We start from the raw sequence: 22,891 nt of genomic DNA on the forward strand, positions 1-22,891 counted from the left end.
GTAAAAATGTTGGCTGGCAACCGCCTAACAATATAATATATGTCATTATGTGCATATTGAATTGTTACTAATTGTCGTGTATTATAATCTATTTTGGTCTATATCTTAAGAACCATTTAACATATATTCACGAAATAAAGCTCAAACTCGAGTACCAGCACTTCTCTCATAGCGGTCGCAAACCCGGGTCCCTATGGCTGAAAAAAAGTACCTTATCCTGTACCATGTTTGTTACTACTTTATTCTTTTTTTCAAAATAACGCATATTTCACTGCATTTCCCTACACTGACACACCACTAGGTTGCTTGCATATGACACCCGAGGATCACATATGCGTATTTTTACGTAACACAAAGAGAAACTACCTAATTCTATCAAACTTATATATTTTTCTGAAATCGAAGTGTTATTTTGTCTTCTGCAGCGCTATATTTTGATGCACCCTGTATATATATTTTCGATGTCAGAACAAAATATGTTGTTTTCATATTCTACACATCAGGATATGTACGAAAAGCACAAATTAGCAGAATAAAAATAAAATAATGAAGATAGAAACATATATTCTACATGAACGACTTTAACCCTTACCTTTTCAATGAGATCACATGACGCACACCTTCTGTCAAAAATTGATTCCAATTACCACGGAGCTATTCAATTTTGTTTTAATTTTCTTATTTCTCGTAAAAATGTTGGCTGGCAACCGCCTAACAATATATTATATGTCATTATGTGCATATTGAATTGTTACTAATTTTCGTGTATTATAATCTGTTTTGGTCTATATCTTAAGAACCATTTAACATATTTTCACGAAATAAAGCTCAAACTCGAGCACCAGCACTTATCTCATAGCGGTCGCAAACCCGGGTCCCTATGGCTGAAACAAAGTACCTTATTCTCTACCATGTTTGTTACTACTTTATTCTTTTTTTCAAAATAACGCATATTTCAATGCATTTCCCTACACTGACACACCACTAGGTTGCTTGCATATGACACCCGAGGATCACATATGCGTATTTTTACGTAACACAAAGAGAAACTACCTAATTATATCAAACTTTTAAAATTTTCTGAAATCGAAGTTTTATCTTATCTCTTGCAACGGGTTATTTTAATGCACCCTGTATATATATTTTCAATGTTAGAACAAAAAAATGTTTTCATATTCTACACATCAGGATAGGTACGAAAGGCACAAATTAGCCGAAAAATCATAAAATAATGAAGTTAGAAACATATATTCTACATGAACAACTATAACCCTTACCTTTTCAATGAGATCACATGACGCTCACCTTCTGTCAAAAATTGATTCCAATTACCACAGAGCTATTCATTTTTTTTTAATTTTCTTATTTCATGTAAAAATGTTGGCTGGCAACCGCCTAACAATATATTATATGTCATTATGTGCATATTGAATTGTTACTAATTGTCGTGTATTATAATCTATTTTGGTCTATATCTTAAGAACCATTTAACATATTTTCACGAAATAAAGCTCAAACTCGAGTACCAGCACTTCTCTCATATAGGTCGCACACCCGGGTCCCTATGGCTGAAAAAAAGTACCTTATCCTGTACCATGTTTGTTACTACTTTATTCTTTTTTTCAAAATAACGCATATTTCACTGCATTTCCCTACACTGACACACCATTAGGTTGCTTGCATATGACACCCGAGGATCACATATGCGTATTTTTACGTAACACAAAGAGAAACTAAGTAATTCTATCAAACTTATATATTTTTCTGAAATCGAAGTGTTATTTTGTCTTCTGCAGCGCTATATTTTGATGCACCCTGTATATATATTTTCGATGTCAGAACAAAATATGTTGTTTTCATATTCTACACATCAGGATATGTACGAAAAGCACAAATTAGCAGAATAAAAATAAAACAATGAAGTTAGAAACATATATTCTACATAAACGACTTTAACCCTTACCTTTTCAATGAGATCACATGACGCACACCTTCTGTCAAAAATTGATTCCAATTACCACGGAGCTATTCAATTTTGTTTTAATTTTCTTATTTCACGTAAAAATGTTGGCTGGCAACCGCCTAACAATATATTACATGTCATTATGTGCATATTGAATTGTTACTAATTGTCGTGTATTATAATCTGTTTTGGTCTATATCTTAAGAACCATTTAACATATTTTCACGAAATAAAACTCAAACTCGAGTACCAGCACTTCTGTCATAGCGGTCGCAAACCCGGGTCCCTATGGCTGAAAAAAAGTACGTTATCCTGTACCATGTTTGTTACTACTTTATTCTTTTTTTCAAAATAACGCATATTTCACTGCATTTCCCTACACTGACACACCACTAGGTTGCTTGCATATGACACCCGAGGATCACATATGCGTATTTTTACATAACACAAAGAGAAACTACCTAATTCTATCAAACTTATATATTTTTGTGAAATCGAAGTGTTATTTTGTCTTCTGCAGCGCTATATTTTGATGCACCCTGTATATATATTTTCGATGTCAGAACAAAATATTTTTTTTTCATATTCTACACATCAGGATAGGTACGAAAAGCACAAATTAGCAGACTAAAAATAAAATAATGAAGTTAGAAACATATATTCTACATGAACGACTTTAACCCTTACCTTTTCAATGAGATCACATGACGCACACCTTCTGTCAAAAATTGATTCCAATTACCACGGAGCTATTCAATTTTGTTTTAATTTTCTTATTTCACGTAAAAATGTTGGCTGGCAACCGCCTAACATTATATTACATGTCATTATGTGCATATTGAATTGTTACTAATTGTCGTGTATTATAATCTGTTTTGGTCTATATCTTAAGAACCATTTAACATATTTTCACGAAATAAAGCTCAAACTCGAGTACCAGCACTTCTCTCATAGCGGTCGCAAACCCGGGTCCCTATGGCTGAAAAAAAGTACGTTATCCTGTACCATGTTTGTTACTACTTTATTCTTTTTTTCAAAATAACGCATATTTCACTGCATTTCCCTACACTGACACACCACTAGGTTGCTTTCATATGACACCCGAGGATCACATATGCGTATTTTTAACATAACACAAAGAGAAACTACCTAATTCTATCAAACTTATATATTTTTGTGAAATCGAAGTGTTATTTTGTCTTCTGCAGCGCTATATTTTGATGCACCCTGTATATATATTTTCGATGTCAGAACAAAATATTTTTTTTTCATACTCTACACATCAGGATAGGTACGAAAAGCACAAATTAGCAGAATAAAAATAAAATAATGAAGTTAGAAACATATATTCTACATGAACGACTTTAACCCTTACCTTTTCAATGAGATCACATGACGCACACCTTCTGTCAAAAATTGATTCCAATTACCACGGAGCTATTCAATTTTGTTTTAATTTTCTTATTTCACGTAAAAATGTTGGCTGGCAACCGCCTAACAATATATTATATGTCATTATGTGCATATTGAATTGTTACTAATTTTCGTGTATTATAATCTGTTTTGGTCTATATCTTAAGAACCATTTAACATATTTTCACGAAATAAAGCTCAAACTCGAGCACCAGCACTTATCTCATAGCGGTCGCAAACCCGGGTCCCTATGGCTGAAACAAAGTACCTTATTCTCTACCATGTTTGTTACTACTTTATTCTTTTTTTTAAAAATAACGCATAGTTCAATGCATTTCCCTACACTGACACACCACTAGGTTGCTTGCATATGACACCCGAGGATCACATATGCGTATTTTTACGTAACACAAAGAGAAACTACCTAATTATATCAAACTTTTAAAATTTTCCGAAATCGAAGTTTTATCTTATCTTCTGCAACGGGTTATTTTGATGCACCCTGTATATATATTTTCAATGTTAGAACAAAAAAAATGTTTTCATATTCTACACATCAGGATAGGTAGGAAAAGCACAAATTAGCAGAAAAATCATAAAATAATGAAGTTAGAAACATATATTCTACATGAACAACTATAACCCTTACCTTTTCAATGAGATCACATGACGCTCACCTTCTGTCAAAAATTGATTCCAATTACCACAGAGCTATTCATTTTTTTTAATTTTCTTATTTCATGTAAAAATGTTGGCTGGCAACCGCCTAACAATATATTATATGTCATTATGTGCATATTGAATTGTTACTAATTGTCGTGTATTATAATCTATTTTGGTCTATATCTTAAGAACCATTTAACATATTTTCACGAAATAAAGCTCAAACTCGAGTACCAGCACTTCTCTCATATAGGTCGCAAACCCGGATCCCTATGGCTGAAAAAAAGTACCTTATCCTGTACCATGTTTGTTACTACTTTATTCTTTTTTTCAAAATAACGCATATTTCACTGCATTTCCCTACACTGACACACCACTAGGTTGCTTGCATATGACACCCGAGGATCACATATGCGTATTTTTACGTAACACAAAGAGAAACTACCTAATTCTATCAAACTTATATATTTTTCTGAAATCGAAGTGTTATTTTGTCTTCTGCAGCGCTATATTTTGATGCACCCTGTATATATATTTTCGATGTCAGAACAAAATATGTTGTTTTCATATTCTACACATCAGGATATGTACGAAAAGCACAAATTAGCAGAATAAAAATAAAATAATGAAGATAGAAACATATATTCTACATGAACGACTTTAACCCTTACCTTTTCAATGAGATCACATGACGCACACCTTCTGTCAAAAATTGATTCCAATTACCACGGAGCTATTCAATTTTATTTTAATTTTCTTATTTCACGTAAAAATGTTGGCTGGCAACCGCCTAACAATATATTATATGTCATTATGTGCATATTGAATTGTTACTAATTTTCGTGTATTATAATCTGTTTTGGTCTATATCTTAAGAACCATTTAACATATTTTCACGAAATAAAGCTCAAACTCGAGCACCAGCACTTATCTCATAGCGGTCGCAAACCCGGGTCCCTATGGCTGAAACAAAGTACCTTATTCTCTACCATGTTTGTTACTACTTTATTCTTTTTTTCAAAATAACGCATATTTCAATGCATTTCCCTACACTGACACACCACTAGGTTGCTTGCATATGACACCCGAGGATCACATATGCGTATTTTTACGTAACACAAAGAGAAACTACCTAATTATATCAAACTTTTAAAATTTTCTGAAATCGAAGTTTTATCTTATCTTCTGCAACGGGTTATTTTAATGCACCCTGTATATATATTTTCAATGTTAGAACAAAAAAATGTTTTCATATTCTACACATCAGGATAGGTACGAAAGGCACAAATTAGCAGAAAAATCATAAAATAATGAAGTTAGAAACGTATATTCTACATGAACAACTATAACCCTTACCTTTTCAATGAGATCACATGACGCTCACCTTCTGTCAAAAATTGATTCCAATTACCACAGAGCTATTCATTTTTTTTTTAATTTTCTTATTTCATGTAAAAATGTTGGCTGGCAACCGCCTAACAATATATTATATGTCATTATGTGCATATTGAATTGTTACTAATTGTCGTGTATTATAATCTATTTTGGTCTATATCTTAAGAACCATTTAACATATTTTCACGAAATAAAGCTCAAACTCGAGTACCAGCACTTCTCTCATATAGGTCGCACACCCGGGTCCCTATGGCTGAAAAAAAGTACCTTATCCTGTACCATGTTTGTTACTACTTTATTCTTTTTTTCAAAATAACGCATATTTCACTGCATTTCCCTACACTGACACACCATTAGGTTGCTTGCATATGACACCCGAGGATCACATATGCGTATTTTTACGTAACACAAAGAGAAACTAAGTAATTCTATCAAACTTATATATTTTTCTGAAATCGAAGTGTTATTTTGTCTTCTGCAGCTCTATATTTTGATGCACCCTGTATATATATTTTCGATGTCAGAACAAAATATGTTGTTTTCATATTCTACACATCAGGATATGTACGAAAAGCACAAATTAGCAGAATAAAAATAAAATAATGAAGTTAGAAACATATATTCTACATAAACGACTTTAACCCTTACCTTTTCAATGAGATCACATGACGCACACCTTCTGTCAAAAATTGATTCCAATTACCACGGAGCTATTCAATTTTGTTTTAATTTTCTTATTTCACGTAAAAATGTTGGCTGGCAACCGCCTAACAATATATTACATGTCATTATGTGCATATTGAATTGTTACTAATTGTCGTGTATTATAATCTGTTTTGGTCTATATCTTAAGAACCATTTAACATATTTTCACGAAATAAAGCTCAAACTCGAGTACCAGCACTTCTCTCATAGCGGTCGCAAACCCGGGTCCCTATGGCTGAAAAAAAGTACGTTATCCTGTACCATGTTTGTTACTACTTTATTCTTTTTTTCAAAATAACGCATATTTCACTGCATTTCCCTACACTGACACACCACTAGGTTGCTTGCATATGACACCCGAGGATCACATATGCGTATTTTTACGTAACACAAAGAGAAACTACCTAATTCTATCAAACTTATATATTTTTCTGAAATCGAAGTGTTATTTTGTCTTCTGCAGCGCTATATTTTGATGCACCCTGTATATATATTTTCGATGTCAGAGCAAAATATGTTGTTTTCATATTCTACACATCAGGATATGTACGAAAAGCACAAATTAGCAGAATAAAAATAAAATAATGAAGTTAGAAACATATATTCTACATGAACGACTTTAACCCTTACCTTTTCAATGAGATCACATGACGCACACCTTCTGTCAAAAATTGATTCCAATTACCACGTAGCTATTCGATTTTGTTTTAATTTTCTTATTTCACGTAAAAATGTTGGCTGGCAACCGCCTAACAATATATTATATGTCATTATGTGCATATTGAATTGCTACTAATTTTCGTGTATTATAATCTGTTTTGGTCTATATCTTAAGAACCATTTAACATATTTTCACGAAATAAAGCTCAAACTCGAGTACCAGCACTTATCTCATAGCGGTCGCAAACCCGCGTCCCTATGGCTGAAACAAAGTACCTTATTCTCTACCATGTTTGTTACTACTTTATTCTTTTTTTCAAAATAACGCATATTTCACTGCATTTCCCTACACTGACACACCACTAGGTTGCTTGCATATGACACCCGAGAATCACATATGCGTATTTTTACGTAACACAAATAGAAACTACCTAATTATATCAAACTTTTAAAATTTTCTGAAATCGAAGTTTTATCTTATCTTCTGCAACGGGTTATTTTGATGCACCCTGTATATATATTTTCAATGTTAGAACAAAAAAAATGTTTTCATATTCTACACATCAGGATAGGTACGAAAGGCACAAATTAGCAGAAAAATCATAAAATAATGAAGTTAGAAACATATATTCTACATGGACAACTATAACCCTTACCTTTTCAATGAGATCACATGACGCTCACCTTCTGTCAAAAATTGATTCCAATTACCACAGAGCTATTCATTTTTTTTTAATTTTCTTATTTCATGTAAAAATGTTGGCTGGCAACCGCCTAACAATATAATATATGTCATTATGTGCATATTGAATTGTTACTAATTGTCGTGTATTATAATCTATTTTGGTCTATATCTTAAGAACCATTTAACATATATTCACGAAATAAAGCTCAAACTCGAGTACCAGCACTTCTCTCATAGCGGTCGCAAACCCGGGTCCCTATGGCTGAAAAAAAGTACCTTATCCTGTACCATGTTTGTTACTACTTTATTCTTTTTTTCAAAATAACGCATATTTCACTGCATTTCCCTACACTGACACACCACTAGGTTGCTTGCATATGACACCCGAGGATCACATATGCGTATTTTTACGTAACACAAAGAGAAACTACCTAATTCTATCAAACTTATATATTTTTCTGAAATCGAAGTGTTATTTTGTCTTCTGCAGCGCTATATTTTGATGCACCCTGTATATATATTTTCGATGTCAGAACAAAATATGTTGTTTTCATATTCTACACATCAGGATATGTACGAAAAGCACAAATTAGCAGAATAAAAATAAAATAATGAAGATAGAAACATATATTCTACATGAACGACTTTAACCCTTACCTTTTCAATGAGATCACATGACGCACACCTTCTGTCAAAAATTGATTCCAATTACCACGGAGCTATTCAATTTTATTTTAATTTTCTTATTTCTCGTAAAAATGTTGGCTGGCAACCGCCTAACAATATATTATATGTCATTATGTGCATATTGAATTGTTACTAATTTTCGTGTATTATAATCTGTTTTGGTCTATATCTTAAGAACCATTTAACATATTTTCACGAAATAAAGCTCAAACTCGAGCACCAGCACTTATCTCATAGCGGTCGCAAACCCGGGTCCCTATGGCTGAAACAAAGTACCTTATTCTCTACCATGTTTGTTACTACTTTATTCTTTTTTTCAAAATAACGCATATTTCAATGCATTTCCCTACACTGACACACCACTAGGTTGCTTGCATATGACACCCGAGGATCACATATGCGTATTTTTACGTAACACAAAGAGAAACTACCTAATTATATCAAACTTTTAAAATTTTCTGAAATCGAAGTTTTATCTTATCTTCTGCAACGGGTTATTTTGATGCACCCTGTATATATATTTTCAATGTTAGAAGAAAAAAATGTTTTCATATTCTACACATCAGGATAGGTACGAAAGGCACAAATTAGCAGAAAAATCATAAAATAATGAAGTTAGAAACATATATTCTACATGAACAACTATAACCCTTACCTTTTCAATGAGATCACATGACGCTCACCTTCTGTCAAAAATTGATTCCAATTACCACAGAGCTATTCATTTTTTTTTAATTTTCTTATTTCATGTAAAAATGTTGGCTGGCAACCGCCTAACAATATATTATATGTCATTATGTGCATATTGAATTGTTACTAATTGTCGTGTATTATAATCTATTTTGGTCTATATCTTAAGAACCATTTAACATATTTTCACGAAATAAAGCTCAAACTCGAGTACCAGCACTTCTCTCATATAGGTCGCAAACCCGGGTCCCTATGGCTGAAAAAAAGTACCTTATCCTGTACCATGTTTGTTACTACTTTATTCTTTTTTTCAAAATAACGCATATTTCACTGCATTTCCCTACACTGACACACCATTAGGTTGCTTGCATATGACACCCGAGGATCACATATGCGTATTTTTACGTAACACAAAGAGAAACTAAGTAATTCTATCAAACTTATATATTTTTCTGAAATCGAAGTGTTATTTTGTCTTCTGCAGCGCTATATTTTGATGCACCCTGTATATATATTTTCGATGTCAGAACAAAATATGTTGTTTTCATATTCTACACATCAGGATATGTACGAAAAGCACAAATTAGCAGAATAAAAATAAAATAATGAAGTTAGAAACATATATTCTACATGAACGACTTTATCCCTTACCTTTTCAATGAGATCACATGACGCACACCTTCTGTCAAAAATTGATTCCAATTACCACGGAGCTATTCAATTTTGTTTTAATTTTCTTATTTCACGTAAAAATGTTGGCTGGCAACCGCCTAACAATATATTATATGTCATTATGTGCATATTGAATTGTTACTAATTTTCGTGTATTATAATCTGTTTTGGTCTATATCTTAAGAACCATTTAACATATTTTCACGAAATAAAGCTCAAACTCGAGCACCAGCACTTATCTCATAGCGGTCGCAAACCCGGGTCCCTATGGCTGAAACAAAGTACCTTATTCTCTACCATGTTTGTTACTACTTTATTCTTTTTTTCAAAATAACGCATATTTCAATGCATTTCCCTACACTGACACACCACTAGGTTGCTTGCATATGACACCCGAGGATCACATATGCGTATTTTTACGTAACACAAAGAGAAACTACCTAATTATATCAAACTTTTAAAATTTTCCGAAATCGAAGTTTTATCTTATCTTCTGCAACGGGTTATTTTGATGCACCCTGTATATATATTTTCAATGTTAGAACAAAAAAAATGTTTTCATATTCTACACATCAGGATAGGTACGAAAGGCACAAATTAGCAGAAAAATCATAAAATAATGAAGTTAGAAACATATATTCTACATGAACAACTATAACCCTTACCTTTTCAATGAGATCACATGACGCTCACCTTCTGTCAAAAATTGATTCCAATTACCACAGAGCTATTCATTTTTTTTTAATTTTCTTATTTCATGTAAAAATGTTGGCTGGCAACCGCCTAACAATATATTATATGTCATTATGTGCATATTGAATTGTTACTAATTGTCGTGTATTATAATCTATTTTGGTCTATATCTTAAGAACCATTTAACATATTTTCACGAAATAAAGCTCAAACTCGAGTACCAGCACTTCTCTCATAGCGGTCGAAAACCCGGATCCCTATGGCTGAAAAAAAGTACCTTATCCTGTACCATGTTTGTTACTACTTTATTCTTTTTTTCAAAATAACGCATATTTCACTGCATTTCCCTACACTGACACACCACTAGGTTGCTTGCATATGACACCCGAGGATCACATATGCGTATTTTTACGTAACACAAAGAGAAACTACCTAATTCTATCAAACTTATATATTTTTCTGAAATCGAAGTGTTATTTTGTCTTCTGCAGCGCTATATTTTGATGCACCCTGTATATATATTTTCGATGTCAGAACAAAATATGTTGTTTTCATATTCTACACATCAGGATATGTACGAAAAGCACAAATTAGCAGAATAAAAATAAAATAATGAAGATAGAAACATATATTCTACATGAACGACTTTAACCCTTACCTTTTCAATGAGATCACATGACGCACACCTTCTGTCAAAAATTGATTCCAATTACCACGGAGCTATTCAATTTTATTTTAATTTTCTTATTTCACGTAAAAATGTTGGCTGGCAACCGCCTAACAATATATTATATGTCATTATGTGCATATTGAATTGTTACTAATTTTCGTGTATTATAATCTGTTTTGGTCTATATCTTAAGAACCATTTAACATATTTTCACGAAATAAAGCTCAAACTCGAGCACCAGCACTTATCTCATAGCGGTCGCAAACCCGGGTCCCTATGGCTGAAACAAAGTACCTTATTCTCTACCATGTTTGTTACTACTTTATTCTTTTTTTCAAAATAACGCATATTTCAATGCATTTCCCTACACTGACACACCACTAGGTTGCTTGCATATGACACCCGAGGATCACATATGCGTATTTTTACGTAACACAAAGAGAAACTACCTAATTATATCAAACTTTTAAAATTTTCCGAAATCGAAGTTTTATCTTATCTTCTGCAACGGGTTATTTTGATGCACCCTGTATATATATTTTCAATGTTAGAACAAAAAAAATGTTTTCATATTCTACACATCAGGATAGGTACGAAAGGCACAAATTAGCAGAAAAATCATAAAATAATGAAGTTAGAAACATATATTCTACATGAACAACTATAACCCTTACCTTTTCAATGAGATCACATGACGCTCACCTTCTGTCAAAAATTGATTCCAATTACCACAGAGCTATTCATTTTTTTTTAATTTTCTTATTTCATGTAAAAATGTTGGCTGGCAACCGCCTAACAATATATTATATGTCATTATGTGCATATTGAATTGTTACTAATTGTCGTGTATTATAATCTATTTTGGTCTATATCTTAAGAACCATTTAACATATTTTCACGAAATAAAGCTCAAACTCGAGTACCAGCACTTCTCTCATAGCGGTCGAAAACCCGGATCCCTATGGCTGAAAAAAAGTACCTTATCCTGTACCATGTTTGTTACTACTTTATTCTTTTTTTCAAAATAACGCATATTTCACTGCATTTCCCTACACTGACACACCACTAGGTTGCTTGCATATGACACCCGAGGATCACATATGCGTATTTTTACGTAACACAAAGAGAAACTACCTAATTCTATCAAACTTATATATTTTTCTGAAATCGAAGTGTTATTTTGTCTTCTGCAGCGCTATATTTTGATGCACCCTGTATATATATTTTCGATGTCAGAACAAAATATGTTGTTTTCATATTCTACACATCAGGATATGTACGAAAAGCACAAATTAGCAGAATAAAAATAAAATAATGAAGATAGAAACATATATTCTACATGAACGACTTTAACCCTTACCTTTTCAATGAGATCACATGACGCACACCTTCTGTCAAAAATTGATTCCAATTACCACGGAGCTATTCAATTTTATTTTAATTTTCTTATTTCACGTAAAAATGTTGGCTGGCAACCGCCTAACAATATATTATATGTCATTATGTGCATATTGAATTGTTACTAATTTTCGTGTATTATAATCTGTTTTGGTCTATATCTTAAGAACCATTTAACATATTTTCACGAAATAAAGCTCAAACTCGAGCACCAGCACTTATCTCATAGCGGTCGCAAACCCGGGTCCCTATGGCTGAAACAAAGTACCTTATTCTCTACCATGTTTGTTACTACTTTATTCTTTTTTTCAAAATAACGCATATTTCAATGCATTTCCCTACACTGACACACCACTAGGTTGCTTGCATATGACACCCGAGGATCACATATGCGTATTTTTACGTAACACAAAGAGAAACTACCTAATTATATCAAACTTTTAAAATTTTCTGAAATCGAAGTTTTATCTTATCTTCTGCAACGGTTTATTTTGATGCACCCTGTATATATATTTTCAATGTTAGAACAAAAAAAAATGTTTTCATATTCTACACATCAGGATAGGTACGAAAGGCACAAATTAGCAGAAAAATCATAAAATAATGAAGTTAGAAACATATATTCTACATGAACAACTATAACCCTTACCTTTTCAATGAGATCACATGACGCTCACCTTCTGTCAAAAATTGATTCCAATTACCACAGAGCTATTCATTTTTTTTTTTTAATTTTCTTATTTCATGTAAAAATGTTGGCTGGCAACCGCCTAACAATATATTATATGTCATTATGTGCATATTGAATTGTTACTAATTGTCGTGTATTATAATCTATTTTGGTCTATATCTTAAGAACCATTTAACATATTTTCACGAAATAAAGCTCAAACTCGAGTACCAGCACTTCTCTCATATAGGTCGCAAACCCGGGTCCCTATGGCTGAAAAAAAGTACCTTATCCTGTACCATGTTTGTTACTACTTTATTCTTTTTTTCAAAATAACGCATATATCACTGCATTTCCCTACACTGACACACCACTAGGTTGCTTGCATATGACACCCGAGGATCACATATGCGTATTTTTACGTAACACAAAGAGAAACTACCTAATTCTATCAAACATATATTTTTCTGAAATCGAAGTGTTATTTTATCTTCTGCAGCGCTATATTTTGATGCACCCTGTATATATATTTTCGATGTCAGAACAAAATATGTTGTTTTCATATTCTACACATCAGGATATGTACGAAAAGCACAAATTAGCAGAATAAAAATAAAATAATGAAGTTAGAAACATATATTCTACATGAACGACTTTAACCCTTACCTTTTCAATGAGATCACATGACGCTCACCTTCTGTCAAAAATTGATTCCAATTACCACAGAGCTATTCATTTTTTTTTAAATTTTCTTATTTCATGTAAAAATGTTGGCTGGCAACCGCCTAACAATATATTATATGTCATTATGTGCATATTGAATTGTTACTAATTGTCGTGTATTATAATCTATTTTGGTCTATATCTTAAGAACCATTTAACATATTTTCACGAAATAAAGCTCAAACTCGAGTACCAGCACTTCTCTCATATAGGTCGCAAACCCGGATCCCTATGGCTGAAAAAAAGTACCTTATCCTGTACCATGTTTGTTACTACTTTATTCTTTTTTTCAAAATAACGCATATTTCACTGCATTTCCCTACACTGACACACCACTAGGTTGCTTGCATATGACACCCGAGGATCACATATGCGTATTTTTACATAACACAAAGAGAAACTACCTAATTCTATCAAACTTATATATTTTTGTGAAATCGAAGTGTTATTTTGTCTTCTGCAGCGCTATATTTTGATGCACCCTGTATACATATTTTCGATGTCAGAACAAAATATGTTGTTTTCATATTCTACACATCAGGATAGGTACGAAAAGCACAAATTAGCAGAATAAAAATAAAATAATGAAGTTAGAAACATATATTCTACATGAACGACTTTAACCCTTACCTTTTCAATGAGATCACATGACGCACACCTTCTGTCAAAAATTGATTCCAATTACCACGTAGCTATTCGATTTTGTTTTAATTTTCTTATTTCACGTAAAAATGTTGGCTGGCAACCGCCTAACAATATATTATATGTCATTATGTGCATATTGAATTGCTACTAATTTTCGTGTATTATAATCTGTTTTGGTCTATATCTTAAGAACCATTTAACATATTTTCACGAAATAAAGCTCAAACTCGAGTACCAGCACTTATCTCATAGCGGTCGCAAACCCGCGTCCCTATGGCTGAAACAAAGTACCTTATTCTCTACCATGTTTGTTACTACTTTATTCTTTTTTTCAAAATAACGCATATTTCACTGCATTTCCCTACACTGACACACCACTAGGTTGCTTGCATATGACACCCGAGGATCACATATGCGTATTTTTACGTAACACAAAGAGAAACTACCTAATTATATCAAACTTTTAAAATTTTCTGAAATCGAAGTTTTATCTTATCTCTTGCAACGGGTTATTTTAATGCACCCTGTATATATATTTTCAATGTTAGAACAAAAAAATGTTTTCATATTCTACACATCAGGATAGGTACGAAAGGCACAAATTAGCCGAAAAATCATAAAATAATGAAGTTAGAAACATATATTCTACATGAACAACTATAACCCTTACCTTTTCAATGAGATCACATGACGCTCACCTTCTGTCAAAAATTGATTCCAATTACCACAGAGCTATTCATTTTTTTTTAATTTTCTTATTTCATGTAAAAATGTTGGCTGGCAACCGCCTAACAATATATTATATGTCATTATGTGCATATTGAATTGTTACTAATTGTCGTGTATTATAATCTATTTTGGTCTATATCTTAAGAACCATTTAACATATTTTCACGAAATAAAGCTCAAACTCGAGTACCAGCACTTCTCTCATATAGGTCGCACACCCGGGTCCCTATGGCTGAAAAAAAGTACCTTATCCTGTACCATGTTTGTTACTACTTTATTCTTTTTTTCAAAATAACGCATATTTCACTGCATTTCCCTACACTGACACACCATTAGGTTGCTTGCATATGACACCCGAGGATCACATATGCGTATTTTTACGTAACACAAAGAGAAACTAAGTAATTCTATCAAACTTATATATTTTTCTGAAATCGAAGTGTTATTTTGTCTTCTGCAGCGCTATATTTTGATGCACCCTGTATATATATTTTCGATGTCAGAACAAAATATGTTGTTTTCATATTCTACACATCAGGATATGTACGAAAAGCACAAATTAGCAGAATAAAAATAAAACAATGAAGTTAGAAACATATATTCTACATAAACGACTTTAACCCTTACCTTTTCAATGAGATCACATGACGCACACCTTCTGTCAAAAATTGATTCCAATTACCACGGAGCTATTCAATTTTGTTTTAATTTTCTTATTTCACGTAAAAATGTTGGCTGGCAACCGCCTAACAATATATTACATGTCATTATGTGCATATTGAATTGTTACTAATTGTCGTGTATTATAATCTGTTTTGGTCTATATCTTAAGAACCATTTAACATATTTTCACGAAATAAAACTCAAACTCGAGTACCAGCACTTCTGTCATAGCGGTCGCAAACCCGGGTCCCTATGGCTGAAAAAAAGTACGTTATCCTGTACCATGTTTGTTACTACTTTATTCTTTTTTTCAAAATAACGCATATTTCACTGCATTTCCCTACACTGACACACCACTAGGTTGCTTGCATATGACACCCGAGGATCACATATGCGTATTTTTACATAACACAAAGAGAAACTACCTAATTCTATCAAACTTATATATTTTTGTGAAATCGAAGTGTTATTTTGTCTTCTGCAGCGCTATATTTTGATGCACCCTGTATATATATTTTCGATGTCAGAACAAAATATTTTTTTTTCATACTCTACACATCAGGATAGGTACGAAAAGCACAAATTAGCAGAATAAAAATAAAATAATGAAGTTAGAAACATATATTCTACATGAACGACTTTAACCCTTACCTTTTCAATGAGATCACATGACGCACACCTTCTGTCAAAAATTGATTCCAATTACCACGGAGCTATTCAATTTTGTTTTAATTTTCTTATTTCACGTAAAAATGTTGGCTGGCAACCGCCTAACAATATATTATATGTCATTATGTGCATATTGAATTGTTACTAATTTTCGTGTATTATAATCTGTTTTGGTCTATATCTTAAGAACCATTTAACATATTTTCACGAAATAAAGCTCAAACTCGAGCACCAGCACTTATCTCATAGCGGTCGCAAACCCGGGTCCCTATGGCTGAAACAAAGTACCTTATTCTCTACCATGTTTGTTACTACTTTATTCTTTTTTTTAAAAATAACGCATAGTTCAATGCATTTCCCTACACTGACACACCACTAGGTTGCTTGCATATGACACCCGAGGATCACATATGCGTATTTTTACGTAACACAAAGAGAAACTACCTAATTATATCAAACTTTTAAAATTTTCCGAAATCGAAGTTTTATCTTATCTTCTGCAACGGGTTATTTTGATGCACCCTGTATATATATTTTCAATGTTAGAACAAAAAAAATGTTTTCATATTCTACACATCAGGATAGGTAGGAAAAGCACAAATTAGCAGAAAAATCATAAAATAATGAAGTTAGAAACATATATTCTACATGAACAACTATAACCCTTACCTTTTCAATGAGATCACATGACGCTCACCTTCTGTCAAAAATTGATTCCAATTACCACAGAGCTATTCATTTTTTTTAATTTTCTTATTTCATGTAAAAATGTTGGCTGGCAACCGCCTAACAATATATTATATGTCATTATGTGCATATTGAATTGTTACTAATTGTCGTGTATTATAATCTATTTTGGTCTATATCTTAAGAACCATTTAACATATTTTCACGAAATAAAGCTCAAACTCGAGTACCAGCACTTCTCTCATATAGGTCGCAAACCCGGATCCCTATGGCTGAAAAAAAGTACCTTATCCTGTACCATGTTTGTTACTACTTTATTCTTTTTTTCAAAATAACGCATATTTCACTGCATTTCCCTACACTGACACACCACTAGGTTGCTTGCATATGACACCCGAGGATCACATATGCGTATTTTTACGTAACACAAAGAGAAACTACCTAATTCTATCAAACTTATATATTTTTCTGAAATCGAAGTGTTATTTTGTCTTCTGCAGCGCTATATTTTGATGCACCCTGTATATATATTTTCGATGTCAGAACAAAATATGTTGTTTTCATATTCTACACATCAGGATATGTACGAAAAGCACAAATTAGCAGAATAAAAATAAAATAATGAAGATAGAAACATATATTCTACATGAACGACTTTAACCCTTACCTTTTCAATGAGATCACATGACGCACACCTTCTGTCAAAAATTGATTCCAATTACCACGGAGCTATTCAATTTTATTTTAATTTTCTTATTTCACGTAAAAATGTTGGCTGGCAACCGCCTAACAATATATTATATGTCATTATGTGCATATTGAATTGTTACTAATTTTCGTGTATTATAATCTGTTTTGGTCTATATCTTAAGAACCATTTAACATATTTTCACGAAATAAAGCTCAAACTCGAGCACCAGCACTTATCTCATAGCGGTCGCAAACCCGGGTCCCTATGGCTGAAACAAAGTACCTTATTCTCTACCATGTTTGTTACTACTTTATTCTTTTTTTCAAAATAACGCATATTTCAATGCATTTCCCTACACTGACACACCACTAGGTTGCTTGCATATGACACCCGAGGATCACATATGCGTATTTTTACGTAACACAAAGAGAAACTACCTAATTATATCAAACTTTTAAAATTTTCTGAAATCGAAGTTTTATCTTATCTTCTGCAACGGGTTATTTTAATGCACCCTGTATATATATTTTCAATGTTAGAACAAAAAAATGTTTTCATATTCTACACATCAGGATAGGTACGAAAGGCACAAATTAGCAGAAAAATCATAAAATAATGAAGTTAGAAACATATATTCTACATGAACAACTATAACCCTTACCTTTTCAATGAGATCACATGACGCTCACCTTCTGTCAAAAATTGATTCCAATTACCACAGAGCTATTCATTTTTTTTTAATTTTCTTATTTCATGTAAAAATGTTGGCTGGCAACCGCCTAACAATATATTATATGTCATTATGTGCATATTGAATTGTTACTAATTGTCGTGTATTATAATCTATTTTGGTCTATATCTTAAGAACCATTTAACATATTTTCACGAAATAAAGCTCAAACTCGAGTACCAGCACTTCTCTCATATAGGTCGCACACCCGGGTCCCTATGGCTGAAAAAAAGTACCTTATCCTGTACCATGTTTGTTACTACTTTATTCTTTTTTTCAAAATAACGCATATTTCACTGCATTTCCCTACACTGACACACCATTAGGTTGCTTGCATATGACACCCGAGGATCACATATGCGTATTTTTACGTAACACAAAGAGAAACTAAGTAATTCTATCAAACTTATATATTTTTCTGAAATCGAAGTGTTATTTTGTCTTCTGCAGCTCTATATTTTGATGCACCCTGTATATATATTTTCGATGTCAGAACAAAATATGTTGTTTTCATATTCTACACATCAGGATATGTACGAAAAGCACAAATTAGCAGAATAAAAATAAAATAATGAAGTTAGAAACATATATTCTACATAAACGACTTTAACCCTTACCTTTTCAATGAGATCACATGACGCACACCTTCTGTCAAAAATTGATTCCAATTACCACGGAGCTATTCAATTTTGTTTTAATTTTCTTATTTCACGTAAAAATGTTGGCTGGCAACCGCCTAACAATATATTACATGTCATTATGTGCATATTGAATTGTTACTAATTGTCGTGTATTATAATCTGTTTTGGTCTATATCTTAAGAACCATTTAACATATTTTCACGAAATAAAGCTCAAACTCGAGTACCAGCACTTCTCTCATAGCGGTCGCAAACCCGGGTCCCTATGGCTGAAAAAAAGTACGTTATCCTGTACCATGTTTGTTACTACTTTATTCTTTTTTTCAAAATAACGCATATTTCACTGCATTTCCCTACACTGACACACCACTAGGTTGCTTGCATATGACACCCGAGGATCACATATGCGTATTTTTACGTAACACAAAGAGAAACTACCTAATTCTATCAAACTTATATATTTTTCTGAAATCGAAGTGTTATTTTGTCTTCTGCAGCGCTATATTTTGATGCACCCTGTATATATATTTTCGATGTCAGAGCAAAATATGTTGTTTTCATATTCTACACATCAGGATATGTACGAAATGCACAAATTAGCAGAATAAAAATAAAATAATGAAGTTAGAAACATATATTCTACATGAACGACTTTAACCCTTACCTTTTCAATGAGATCACATGACGCACACCTTCTGTCAAAAATTGATTCCAATTACCACGGAGCTATTCAATTTTGTTTTAATTTTCTTATTTCACGTAAAAATGTTGGCTGGCAACCGCCTAACAATATATTATATGTCATTATGTGCATATTGAATTGTTACTAATTGTCGTGTATTATAATCTGTTTTGGTCTATATCCTAAGAACCATTTAACATATTTTCACGAAATAAAGCTCAAACTCGAGTACCAGCACTTCTCTCATAGAGGTCTTAAACCCGGGTCCCTATGGCTGAAAAAAGGTACCTTATCCTGTACCATGTTTGTTACTGCTTTATTCTTTTTTTCAAAATAACGCATATTTCACTGCATTTCCCTACACTGACACACTACTAGGTTGCTTGCATATGACACCCGAGGATCACATATGCGTATTTTTACGTAACACAAAGAGAAACTACCTAATTCTATCAAACTTATAAATTTTTCTGAAATCGAAGTGTTATTTTGTCTTCTGCAGCGCTATATTTTGATGCACCCTGTATATATATTTTCGATGTCAGAGCAAAATATGTTGTTTTCATATTCTACACATCAAGATAGGTAGGAAAAGCACAAATTAGCAGAATAAAAATAAAATAATGAAGTTAGAAACATATATTCTACATGAACGACTTTAACCCTTACCTTTTCAATGAGATCACATGACGCACACCTTCTGTCAAAAATTGATTCGAATTACCACGGACCTATTCAATTTTGTTTTAATTTTCTTATTTCACGTAAAAATGTTGGCTGGCAACCGCCTAACAATATATTATATGTCATTATGTGCATATTGAATTGTTACTAATTGTCGTGTATTATAATCTGTTTTGGTCTATATCTTAAGAACCATTTAACATATTTTCACGAAATAAAGCTCAAACTCGAGTACCAGCACTTCTCGCATAGCGGTCGCAAACCCGGGTCCCTATGGCTGAAAAAAAGTACGTTATCCTGTACCAAGTTTGTTACTACTTTATTCTTTTTTTCAAAATAACGCATATTTCACTGCATTTCCCTACACTGACACACCACTAGGTTGCTTGCATATGACACCCGAGGATCACATATGCGTATTTTTACGTAACACAAAGAGAAACTACCTAATTCTATCAAACTTATATATTTTTCTGAAATCGAAGTGTTATTTTGTCTTCTGCAGCGCTATATTTTGATGCACCCTGTATATATATTTTCGATGTCAGAACAAAATATGTTATTTTCATATTCTACACATCAGGACATGTACGAAAAGCACAAATTAGCAGAATAAAAATAAAATAATGAAGTTAGAAACATATATTCTACATGCACGACTTTAACCCTTACCTTTTCAATGAGATCACATGACGCACACCTTCTGTCAAAAATTGATTCGAATTACCACGGACCTATTCAATTTTGTTTTAATTTTCTTATTTCACGTAAAAATGTTGGCTGGCAACCGCCTAACAATATATTATATGTCATTATGTGCATATTGAATTGTTACTAATTGTCGTGTATTATAATCTGTTTTGGTCTATATCTTAAGAACCATTTAACATATTTTCACGAAATAAAGCTCAAACTCGAGTACCAGCACTTCTCTCATAGCGGTCGCAAACCCGGGTCCCTATGGCTGAAAAAAAGTACCTTATCCTGTACCAAGTTTGTTACTACTTTATTCTTTTTTTCAAAATAACGCATATTTCACTGCATTTCCCTACACTGACACACCACTAGGTTGCTTGCATATGACACCCGAGGATCACATATGCGTATTTTTACGTAACACAAAGAGAAACTACCTAATTCTATCAAACTTATATATTTTTCTGAAATCGAAGTGTTATTTTGTCTTCTGCAGCGCTATATTTTGATGCACCCTGTATATATATTTTCGATGTCAGAGCAAAATATGTTGTTTTCATATTCTACACATCAAGATAGGTAGGAAAAGCACAAATTAGCAGAATAAAAATAAAATAATGAAGTTAGAAACATATATTCTACATGAACGACTTTAACCCTTACCTTTTCAATGAGATCACATGACGCACACCTTCTGTCAAAAATTGATTCGAATTACCACGGACCTATTCAATTTTGTTTTAATTTTCTTATTTCACGTAAAAATGTTGGCTGGCAACCGCCTAACAATATATTATATGTCATTATGTGCATATTGAATTGTTACTAATTGTCGTGTATTATAATCTGTTTTGGTCTATATCTTAAGAACCATTTAACATATTTTCACGAAATAAAGCTCAAACTCGAGTACCAGCACTTCTCTCATATAGGTCGCAAACCCGGATCCCTATGGCTGAAAAAAAGTACCTTATCCTGTACCATGTTTGTTACTACTTTATTCTTTTTTTCAAAATAACGCATATTTCACTGCATTTCCCTACACTGACACACCACTAGGTTGCTTGCATATGACACCCGAGGATCACATATGCGTATTTTTACATAACACAAAGAGAAACTACCTAATTCTATCAAACTTATATATTTTTGTGAAATCGAAGTGTTATTTTGTCTTCTGCAGCGCTATATTTTGATGCACCCTGTATACATATTTTCGATGTCAGAACAAAATATGTTGTTTTCATATTCTACACATCAGGATAGGTACGAAAAGCACAAATTAGCAGAATAAAAATAAAATAATGAAGTTAGAAACATATATTCTACATGAACGACTTTAACCCTTACCTTTTCAATGAGATCACATGACGCACACCTTCTGTCAAAAATTGATTCCAATTACCACGTAGCTATTCGATTTTGTTTTAATTTTCTTATTTCACGTAAAAATGTTGGCTGGCAACCGCCTAACAATATATTATATGTCATTATGTGCATATTGAATTGCTACTAATTTTCGTGTATTATAATCTGTTTTGGTCTATATCTTAAGAACCATTTAACATATTTTCACGAAATAAAGCTCAAACTCGAGTACCAGCACTTCTCTCATAGCGGTCGCAAACCCGGGTCCCTATGGCTGAAAAAAAGTACGTTATCCTGTACCAAGTTTGTTACTACTTTAT

Source organism: Thermobia domestica, chromosome 16, assembly GCF_964235325.1.
Source record: "Thermobia domestica chromosome 16, izTheDome1.hap1.1, whole genome shotgun sequence".
NCBI classification, from domain to species: domain Eukaryota; kingdom Metazoa; phylum Arthropoda; class Insecta; order Zygentoma; family Lepismatidae; genus Thermobia; species Thermobia domestica.